Raw genomic sequence first — 12,256 nt, forward strand, 5'->3', positions numbered from 1 at the left:
TATCATTTCCTCTTTTAGGCTTCAGGACCCGGTGTTTTCATAAATTTCTTACCATGCATCCCAAGATGAGAGGGACATCAAATCCCCTCTTGCTAATAGCCAGCAGTCTGCACAGGGGGCTCTGGGAAGGTGAGCCCAAGGGCAGCAGCTTCACCCTAATTTCACATGGGAGATCAATGAGACATCATCAGAGCTTAAGAAATTAGAGGCAAAGAGGTAACAAAGGACTACAGCTTTTTGTTGTTGTTTCACTAATTCTCTTTCCCCTCCTTGAGAAACAGGACTTAGAATATTCCAAAATATCCATCAGTAAGGTAGCTTTCTGTCACTTAGTTGCTGCTGGATGGACAATATAAAATCCATTTGGGAAATGGCATTGGGTTTCCACTACAGCTGGACCCTCCATATATTGTTAGAAGCAGGGGGTCAACCAATTTGGGACCACAGTTTTGGTCTAAACAACAAAGAATGTGAAAAAAAACACAATACAACATTAATATACCTTTTCCTTGAAAGAAAAACATACAGAAACTTATAGAGCTCTGTTTTAATTGTCTGATTTGAATCTTCCCTGGGGGAAATACTGCTGTTATCATTCAATCATCAAATTGCACCTTATTGGATTTATATCACTAAATACATCCCCATTGGCAGTTGATTTGGTGGCTCTCCAGTGAAACTCACAAGCAGAGTTAGTGTCCTTACAAAGTATTTTCATGTATTCATAGATCTCATCCAGGGAGAAAGCAGTAGAAAGCCCTGTCTCCCGATTTTTTTTCTCTTTACCCCCAAAACATTGTCTAAAGGTTCTGTCTAAATAACCATATTTTGAATGCAGATAACAAATATTTTTTAGTATTTTTATTCCTCAGTAATAATATTTCTTACTCAAGAGCTGTCGCCCTTCCTTCTTCTAAGAGAGAGACAGCTGCAGTTATATTAGACATGGACCTCAAAAAAACATTTGTATATATTTCCCAGGAGGCTAAGGGATGCTCACTCCAGGCATAGTATTTCAGAGACAACTAAAATAATTATATGTGAAATGCTAGCAGAAGAATTCAAGGCTTCACATGAAGACACTATTCAGCAAAGAAACAGTTGAAAAAGCAATTGCAAAATTTAATACTATGGTAAACATCTGTCAGCTCACAATTCTACATGAAAATAGAACTCTAGCCACACCTAGAGTTGTATGTCCTGCTACAAAGTAGGACAAATTAAAATTAAGCATTGAGGAGGGCACCTGTTGGGATGAGCACTGGGTGTTGTATGGAAACCAATCTGACAATAAATTTAATATAAAAAATTAAGCAAAAAGAAAGCAATGGCACATTTGGGGAATATATATGACTCTTGCTGGGGGAGTTGTTTGTTTCACTTTTTTAATGAATTGGAAAGTCAACTTGGGAAAGAGTCACAGCTGCAAAGAGAAGTGGGATCAAGGCAAGAATTTTAAAAAGGTAAAAGGAACTTCAAACACAAAATAGGACTTTAAAAGAACCAAATACTTGAATATTTCATTGGCCAGATAAAACTACAGGCCATGGATTACAGAGAAGACTTGCTGAACAGAGTTAATTTTTTATTTGCTTTTAATTAGTTGGAGCTCTGTCTGTGGTAGGTGGTAGACTTTATGGTTGATGTGTATATGAGCGGAGTCCAAGACCGATGTCATCCCCAATTTTACACTCCGTGTTGATGTCTGCTCCAGCAAAGACAGCAGAAAAACTGAATTAAATTCAAAACATGCCATTCAACAGAGACACATCTCCTGAAATCTCTCGAGAAACAAGATCCTCCCTCCTATTTAACTCTCCCACCTCCTTTACAAGCTCCTTTTTTGGTCTTTCTGTTAATGAATGCCTGAATTCTGTCCAGGTGGGCAGGTTTCCTAAATCACTGAAGAATCACTGGATGGCAAAAGCTGCATTTTTTTTAATTATGTCTCGCTCAGCTTCACTTACAGTGGAGCTAAAACTCCACATCCTCACCCTTGGGTTCCCCAGCCCCATTGATTCCATGGCAAAGCACCATACACCCACATACCAACACCACTTCCTGAAGGACATTTCCTATAAAGTCAATAGTTCTCATTTTAAATTCTATGTAAGCTTCCTCTAGTCCCTTGATAAACAGAAGCAAGAAGATACTCCTCTTTAATACTTCTGAAACATGCATTTACATTTATTATCCTTAACAAAAAGTAAAAGTTATCAAATGTTTTGTTCTCTGATCTGATCCACCAGCCTGTAACTAGTTTTTAAGTGCTCAGGAGACAAACTGTACCCCCACAAGTCACGGTGTGGTGAGCAAATGAAATGCAATGACCATAGTTTTACATAATATTCATATGCAAAAGGATGGATACATCTCATAGAAGCACAATTTAATAGACTGTTCTAATAATACGCTGGGGGATTTAAATGCACAGTACTCCCCCACTCCTATTATTCCTGGTTTCACTTACCAAGGTTTCAATTGCCCATGGGGTCAACCGTGGCCCAGAAGTAGATGAACCTCCATTTGGTGAATCATCAGAAGGTCAGTAGTAACCCAACGCTACGTCACAATGCCTATGTCATTCATGCCACTTCATCTCATCACATGGGGCATTTTATCATCTTACAACATCACAAAAGAGAGTGCAGTACGATAAGATATGAGAAAAGCCACATTCACACAACTTCTATTACAGTATATTGTTATAATTGCTCTATTTTATTTTTTTAATTTTTTAAAATGTTTTTATTTTATTTTTGAGACAGAGAGAGACAGAGCATGAGCAGGGTAGGGGCAGAGAGAGACGGAGACACAGAATCTGAAGCAGGCTCCAGGTTCTGAGCTGTCAGCACAGAGCCCAACACAGGGCTCAAACTCACAGACTGTGAGATCGTGACCTGAGCTGAAGTCGGACGCTCAACTGAATGAGCCACCCAGGCGCCCCTGTTCTATTTTATTGTAAGTTATTGTTGTTAACCTTTTACTGCGCCTAATTTGTAAATTAAATTTTATCATAGGTATGTATGTATAAGAAAAACCTAGTATATATATATAGGGTTCAGTACGATCTGCAGTTTCAGGAATCCACTAGGGATCTTGAGAAGTATTCTCTCTGGAAAAGGGGGGCTACTGTGTTACACAATAGCAATTCCAAATTCATTAAAAAAAGAAAATAGATGCACTCCCTTGAACTAATCAACAAGTAGAATTTAAAGTTTTTTCTTTGTGCATTTTTGTATGAGAGGTTTTTTTTTTTTCTTCACCTCCCACAATAGGATAGAAAGAAGGATAAATTATCTGATTCTACATGAGGCTTGGAAATAAATAATTCATATTACATGAATGTGAAAGATATATAATGTAAAAGTATATAACGGAAGGAAGGAATGAGGCTATATATGGTTAAGAATTCTGAATACCTGTGTAGATGTCATGTTCACAGGGATACCAGGTGTGATAAATTAAAAAGTCAGGTTAGGGGCGCCTGGGTGGCTCAGTTGGTTAAGTGTCCAACTTTGGCTCAGGTCATGATCTCATGGTTCGTGGGTTCGAGCCCCATGTTAGGGTCTGTGTTAACAGCTCAGAGCCTGGAGCCTGCCTTGGATTCTGTGTCTCCCTCTCTCTCTGCCCCTCCCCTGCTCATGCTCTGTTGCACTCTATCAAAAATAAATAAATGCAAAAAAAAATTTTAAGTCAGGTTATTTTTCAAAAGCAAGTTCTATGTTCATTTCCCAGCCACAGGGGGAATAAATTTGAAGGTATGTTATTATATGCCCCAATACGGCCTACATTCATAGCCAACCACCCAGTATTTGCTGTTTGTTGGATTTTATTTATTTTAGTTTGTTTTTATTGTAATATGGCTTTCTGAGTATCATCCTGCAAATTCTGGACTTTCATTATCATAACTGTTATCAATGCACTATTATTAGTCAAGCAGATTATGCTAAGTACTGGATCAACTGGATATCCACATGGAAGAAAACATTAATCTTTACCCCTAACTCACACCATAAGCAAAAATCAATTCCCATTAGACTGTAGATCAAAATTTGAAAAGTAAAATTTCAAAGTTGTTGCAGATATCATAAGAGAATATATTTATGATGATGGAGTAACCAGAAGTTCTTAACAGGTGCTTACACCACTAATTCCAAAGGAAAATATTGATAAACTTGACTTTATTAAAATTAGGAACTCCTGTATGAAAAAAAAATCAACATTAAGTACATGAAAAGACAAAATACAAGGGGAGAAGATATTTACAATATATATATAACTGGCAAAAGACTTATGTCCTATTTAAAATATTCTTACAAAGATAGCCAGATAAATAATAGAACATGCACATAAGACTTAAATAGGCACTTCACAAAAAGAGGCATCCAAATTGGCAATAAACAGGGAAAGGTCCTCAACCTCACTAGTCATCAGAAAAATGAAAATTAAAACTACAATGAGGCACCACCACACATTTGATAGAACGAGTAAAATTTTTAAAGACCAAGAATAGGGGTGTCTGGGTGGCTTAGTCAGTTAAGCATCCAACTCTTGGTTTTGGCTCAGGTCATCATCCCAGGGTCGTGGGATAGTGCCTTAAGTCAAGCTCTGTGCTGAGGGTGTGGCCAACTTAAGATTCTCTCTCTTTCTCTCTTCTCCCCTGCTTTTCCCCTCCACTCACACACACACGCATGCTCTCTCTCTCTCTCTCTCAAATAACATAATTTTTTTTAAAAAAAGACTAAGAATAGTAAACATTATTAGCAAGACTATAGAGCAGTTAGAACTATCATTTCATTCTGGGGGTCAGGGCATCTATGATAACTCTTAGGTGGTACCTACTGAGGCTCAAAGTATACATATGCTGAACAGAAATGTATCCACATGTGCAACAAAAAACATCTCCATTCATATTAGAATGAATTTTTTAATTGTAGTCCAGTCGGTCATTCAGTAGAGTTGTATGCAGCAATGAAAACACAGCTGTGTTTAACTACACTGAGGATCTCAAAAGCAAAAGTAGACATACACACAGAATCACATACTATGAATACCATTTATATCAAGTGCAAAAACAAGCAAAATTATCTTTGGTGTTAGACATCAGGACAGTGGTTATCTTTGGGAAAAGAACAATTAAAAGGGAGTATGAGGAGAGCTTCTGGTTGCTAATGTTCTATTTCTTTATATAAATTATGGATCACATCAAACTGTGTGCTTATAGCATGGATGCTTTTCTACATCTACACTGTATTTCAATTTTAAAAATTTATTTTAAAAAAGGAATGCATGGCAACTATGTTTTGATATTTAAAACAAAGAAGGTAGATTCCTGCAGACTAATGATATTTATATTGATTTCAGGGTCGGGGGGGGGTGAATAGTAAACAGAAGCAGAAATTACTTTTATATCATGGGATGCTCTTAATGAAGCTATTATCTGATAGGCCTTGTATATGTTCCTCCAGACAGTTTCATTTTAAGCAGTATTATGAAGCTGAAAACTAGTCAGTCTTCTGAAAAAGAATCAAATTAGTTTAATATATACGACGCGATGCAATTAACTCTAAACGTCTATAATACCTTAACTCCCCAGAGCTTAACATTAGGAGTAATACATACCTGAAGTAATGCAGACTTTGAATATCTGCTGTATTTCCTCTAATTTCTTCTATTAGTTGCAGGATAAATGTTGATTGTCTTAGATTGGAGGGGCCCCAACAGCTAGTTATGGTGGGCCCTATAACTCACCCTGTCTTTCTTATAAGGAAAAAGACAGGTAACTAATGGAAAATTGGACAAAAGCCTGAAATAGGCACTTCACAAAGTCAGAGAGGATCACAAGTAGAGTGTCCAGGAATTCCTAGGGGGGAGCATGAGGAAGAGGGGTCCGTTTAGCAGGAATGGGCCCCAGCAAGAGGTTCAGCCAATGAAAGAAACGGCATGTGGGAATACGATGTACAGACTCAAGATGCAATGATATATGATGCTGAGAGCTTTCCTTTCTTTTCCATGTCTAAGCTCCTTACACCACCACTGGGTGCGGTGAGAAAGCTGCTGGTGACTGGAGAGAAACCAGGAGCTGGATTAGTCAGGTGTTGGGAGCTGGTGGAATGCAAGCCAGTCCCAAGGACCCTCCAGAGACCACAGAGAGAGAGAGAGAGAGAGAGAGAGAGACTTCCCAATCATTTGGGACAGGAGCTCACACTTGACTGCCACATAGTAAATGGAAAGGGGCTGGAACGCTGGTTTACACATAGAATCTTGCACACAGTAGGTACCCAAAAGCAGGTAGCTAATATTCTTACCATCTACTTCTTGCCTTCTATAGTCACGAGGGCTATAGGAATGTACACAAGCTCGGTCAGAAAATAGCTTGGATTAAAGACATTTTACAATAGAGAAGAGGAGAGATATTATGAAAAAAGAACAATTAAAATAATGTCACCTTCAAATTGCCTTACATCTGGACCATGCCTACTTCTATTTTATGTATTTGCTTCAGAAGAGAACAAGAAAGCAAAATCAATTGAACATTTGTCCTTAAGTTGCATGGAGGTAATGACATTGGAACCACAGAGAAGGAAATGTAATCAGAAGTTCCTTAATTCTCAATAAATAATGTTTATATAATCATTAAGAATAGAAATTTCTAGGGGCACCTGGGTGGCTCAGTCAATTAAGCGACCGACTTCAGCTCAGGTCATGATCTTGTGGTTCATGAGTTCAAGCTCCGTGTCGGGCTCTGTGCTGACAGCTCGGAGCCTGGAGCCTGCTTTGGATTCTGTGTCTCCCTCTCTCTCTGCCCTTCCCCTGCTCACGCTCTGTCTCTCTCTCCTTCAAAAATAAATAAACATTAAAAAAATTGTTTTAAGGGGAGCCTGGGTGGCGCAGTCGGTTAGGCGTCCGACTTCAGCCAGGTCACGATCTCGCGGTCCGTGAGTTCGAGCCCCGCGTCAGGCTCTGGGCTGATGGCTCGGAGCCTGGAGCCTGTTTCCGATTCTGTGTCTCCCTCTCTCTCTGCCCCTCCCCCGTTCATGCTCTGTCTCTCTGTCCCAAAAATAAATAAAAAATGTTGAAAAAAATTAAAAAAAAAAATTGTTTTAAGAATAGAAATTTCTACTTATTCATTCAACAAATGTTTTCTGAGTATCTGCTAAATGCCAGGCATCGTCTAGGTACAGGGGCTAGATCAACAAACAAGGACAGAAAACAAAACAAATGAGCCTTCCCATTGTAAGCTACATTCATGTGTTTTACATCCTTAAGGAAATGGATAATATATCATAGGTAACCACTGAGGAAATTATGTAGGGGTATGTGCACTGGGGAAATGAAAGAACAGGCCAAGAGGGATAGGGTGTGGACTGTGAAGTAAATTGCATATTAAGACTGGGTGAGAAGAAGTCATTTGAAGACAGATCTGAATCTGGTGAAGAATAAACCTCTGATGAAAGGCTTTCTTGCCCAGCAAAAAGGCCAGGCTGGCTGATCCTGAGCAAATGAGAAGGAGAAAGTGCTGGAAGGTGGGCAGGGAGTGGGGTAGAGGGAGGTGGGCAGTTGTATCTGGCTTTCCAGGCCCTTAGAGGGACTTTGGCTTTCACTCCCAGTGACAGGGGGGCCACTGCAGGGAATGGGACCAGATGGGTGACATGATCTTTAACGAGATCACTCAGACTGTGCCATCAAGAAGAGACTAGAAGGGGCAGAGGTGGGAGCAGAGAGACCAGTTAGGAAGCTACTACAGTTTCTTGTTTTTAATCATTTGTGTCCAAAGCACAGGAGACTTAACCACTGTTAAAACCCAGACTGTGGATGTTAGCAAGCTGGCAATACTCACGCAAATGCCGAGCTCCAAAAATCAGGAGGTTACGGCAGGAGGAGAATACAGAGAAAACTGTGATCAGGAACCACTACTTTTCCTGACAAGCCCTTTATACTCTCCTGGTTTTTTAGTTGCCTTCAGAATAAGTGATTTTTAAAATGTAGGCAAAATATGCCCACTTCAGCCCAGAAAGGAGCTCAAGTAAACGGCACATGATTATACCCAATTGTTCTTCAGCCTTTGGGGCAGGACTCATTCCCTATAGTGGCTTTGACAATCTTTTAAACATTTATTTTATCACCTCCTTGCAGTAGCGTGAGCATTTCCTGCCATCTTCATTTACACATCTGCAACACCCAGCGTTGAGCAGCTGATGTCCATGCAAAGCAAAATCTTACCAGACTTAGATAAGCAGCATGACGTGGTAGTTAAAAACACAGGGATCCCAGCCTCGGCCACCTAAGAGTACTATTTTGGAATACTTTCCTAAATGCCCCTGAGCACCTGTAAAATGAGCAGAAGATAAACAGCCACTCTGAGAGTTGTTTTGAGTGTTCAATAAGCTAAAAGATAGGAAGGACCTTGTAAAGGAAAAAGTGCTAAACATCTACGTTTCATATGCCACTGCATTGCTCTGCACTCCATAAATTCTATATGTTTTACTCCTTCTTAATTCTTCATAACTGTTGGTGAAGGTGTGTGGTTAAAATAAAGCAGCACTTGCCTTGAACTTTGATTCGGGTATGACAGGGTCCTGTCGGTCATTTTGTGACACTTCGAATCCAACTTCATCTTCTTCCAGTTTCTGGCAAACATAGTTTCTATAATGAGTTCTTTATAGTCAAAGGAAACAATTTGAAGGACTTTACCCTTAGTCCAAGCAAAATTTTTCTTGAACAGATTACTTGTATCATATGCCTCAGGTGTTGGACTTCTGATATTTTGACACATATTTGAAGTTTCAAGAGAATTATGTCAATCACCATGAACTGCCCCCCACATACATCTTATATAAGAGCTCCCTACAGTTGGAATGCACATGCAAAAAGAATAACTCATCCTTCTAACACCCCAACCATTCATGATATCAATTCTCTGAAGGTTTAGAAACCAAGTTTTTACTAACTTTGCAATCATATAATCTTTGGCTTGGCTGATAACGAGCCTTTTGTCTATACATACTATAAGAAAACAAGAGAGATGGCCTCATAGTTTCCCTGAAACTTCATTATGGTGCTAACCTTTCAACAAGAAATGGCATTTTAGAAATGCCACATGCATTTTAACTCTTGTTCCAGTTACTAATGGCAAAGATGACCTATCAAGGGTGGGGGTGGGGGGGAAGAAGGGGGCAAAAGAATATCATTAACCATGTAATAACCTCAGTCCTTCAAGGTTATTAATACCCTATTTTTCAGGCAGGCCAATGTCATCTTATTTTCAATTACACCAAGAAACATTGCTTTCTATCACTGTCAGAGGATAGGGGTATCCTGGGAGATGTGACATCATCAAGTCCTGTTAAGAATCTCACTTTCAGGGGCACCTGGGTGGCTCAGTTGGTTGAGCGTCTGACTTTGGCTCAGGTCATGATCTCATGGTTCATGGGTTCGAGCCCCGCATCGGGCTCTGTGCTGACCGCCTGGAGCCTGCTTCGGATTCTGTGTCTCCGTCTGTCTCTGTCCCTCCCCCACTCACACTTTGTCTGTCTCTCTCTCACAAATAAATAAAAATTAAAAAAAAAAAAAAAGAATCTCACTTTCAGCATCTTCCTGTATCTCTTTTCTCTTGTCAAGCTGATTGGCAGAAATGGCTTCTGATTATCAATTTCTGAGCCCAAATTCACATACCAGACAGTAAAGGATGGAGAGGGTTTTTTTTTTCTCATCTAAAGTATCTCTTCAAAACAGTTTCAGAGATACTAAAAAGAGAGTAAATGTTCTTGTCTATTCTAGTTTGAAGAACAATCTATAGGCAAGATCATCCACCCTGCTGAACCACTCAGATTTGGGAAGGATATAATTAAGGTAATGCATAAGTCTGAATTATGCACATTAGCCCAATCAACCCTGACTACTGACTGGATGGTAGTTGGGGCTTTTGATGTGGTCCACATATGGAGCTGCCAGGGATCCAAGCCCAAGGTCCTCATTTTAATAAATATTCAAACAAATTCATTTTTTTTTCATTCATCAGATATCAGTTGAGGCATAAGTACTGATGTCAAATGCCACTGTGGGTGGTAGGAAAGCAGTGACCAAGGAAACGAGAGCCCTTGCCTTCATGGCACTCCCATTCCTGATGGGGCTGACAGAGAAATAGAGTTAGGTGTGGGACATTTGGGGAGCCTGGTGTCGGGAGAGGGGGGGGATGTTGCCATTTTATGTAGCGATTAGAGCTGTCCTCTTGGTCAAAATGACTATCTCAGTATTTTCAGGCTGCTATTACAAAAATACCATGGACTGGATGGCTTAAGCAACATACACTTATTTCTCAAAGTTCTAGAAGCTGGAAGTCCAAGATGAAGACAAGATTCAGTGTCTGGGGAGGAGCCATGTCTTGGTTTGTAGACAGTGGTCTTCTGGCTGTGTCCTCATGAGGTAGAGAGTGTGAGGGGACTCTGTAGAGTCTGTTTCATAAAGGCACCAGTCTCATTCATGACCTAATCATCTCCAAAGGCCCCATCTCCAAATACCATCTCATTGGGGGTTAGGGCTTCAACACATGGATTTGGGAGGGGACACAAACATTCAATCCATTGCAGGAATGAAAGGAACATTTAATAAACACCAATGACATTTAATGCCAGGAACCACGGTAGGTGCTCGATATAACACTTCTCCATCAATTCTCTCAATAGTCATGTGAGATAACTATCTCTGTGACACAGATGGAAGTCAAAGTGGCATGATAGAGCCAAGATCCGGGCCCATGACTGAGGGGCAACCAAAGTCCATCTTTGACATGCTTTTTCCTTTAACGACAAAAAGAGGGATCAGACACAATAACTGTAACCAAACAATACCCCTTACTAACCACCATGCTTCCACTCTTGGCCCCTCCTGCTGGCTCTCCTCAGAGCAGCCAAGGTGATTCTTTTGGAAAACTGCACTTTGAACATGTGTTCAAATCCCTGCCTACCACCACCCACCCCTTCTCCCTCACACAGAATGAGGCCTCAGCTCTCACTACCACCTGCAGGCCCTGCTGGCCTGGCCTTTCTGACCTTCCCCCTCTCTCAGCCTCTCCTTGCCAACTTCTCTCTGCCATGAGGGGCTTCTTGCTCTTCCTGGAGGGAAAAAAGATAGCCTTCCCTGCCCCCAGACTGCATCGCTTTCCGGAACACCTGTCCCTATGCCTTGTGTGGCTCATTCCCTCACTTCATTTGGGTTTCTACTCAAACGCCATCCTTCCAGAAAGGGTTTCCCAGACACCCTGCCTAAAACAGTACCAGCCCTCCCATTCTGCCATAATTCTCTCCCTGGCACTTGTCAGCATCAGATATCAAAGTACATATTTATTTGTTCATTTGTTTATTTTCTGCCTCATCTATAAGTACAAGCCTCATGAGGACAGGACCTTACCTCTCTCCCTGGGGCTCTTTGGTGGTCATGCCTCTACTTCAAAAGTATTTGTGGCTTTTTTCCAGGGCTGTCACAAATTCTGTTACCTGTTGCCTAGTTCTTTAGGCTTCAGGAGAAAGCTGGCGGGCAAGCCTCTGCTTGGAGTCACTGTCACCGCCCAAGGGGCCACCCCCTGAGTATTCTGCAATTCCACTGAAGCATCACTTCAGTGTCTTACTCACAGAAACTTGCTCTTTCTGAATTGAAGGAGGGGGATTTTTTTTTTAATTTTTTTTCTGGTACTCTGTTACATCTGGATGTTTAACATTATTCATTCTACAATTAACTGTTTTTGCAAAACCAAATAGTAGCCATTCTTACTTACTCCTAAAGTTTTTTCAGAAGGGCACATAAAACCCAAGGAGTCCCAGGAGTTGTCACTTTGTATTTAAGTTGTCCTTATGTAATCTGTCGAAAATATATGGAAACTGGATAAAGAAATAGCTGAGAACATGAACTCAGGAATCAGACAGCCCAGGAAAGGTTTCTCAACTTTGGCCCTATTGACAATTATGCCAGAAAATTCTTTTTGGGGTGGCCAGTAGCACCCATCTGACTGTTGGGACAATTGTGAAAATGTGGCTAAATGTTCTGTGGGGAGGATCAGGTTGGGAACCACTGACCCCCACCAGTTGGGAACCACTGACCCTAGTGGCATTACCCATTCTACCATTTACCAGCTGAATAACTTCGGACAAGGTGAGCATGCCTCAGTCCCTCCTTCCTAATGTGAGAATTAACAACACTCCTGTCTTTATGTGGTTATTGTGAGGTTTTAATAAAATAATACATGCAAAGTGCTTAA

Source organism: Neofelis nebulosa, chromosome 1, assembly GCF_028018385.1.
Source record: "Neofelis nebulosa isolate mNeoNeb1 chromosome 1, mNeoNeb1.pri, whole genome shotgun sequence".
NCBI classification, from domain to species: Eukaryota; Metazoa; Chordata; class Mammalia; order Carnivora; family Felidae; genus Neofelis; species Neofelis nebulosa.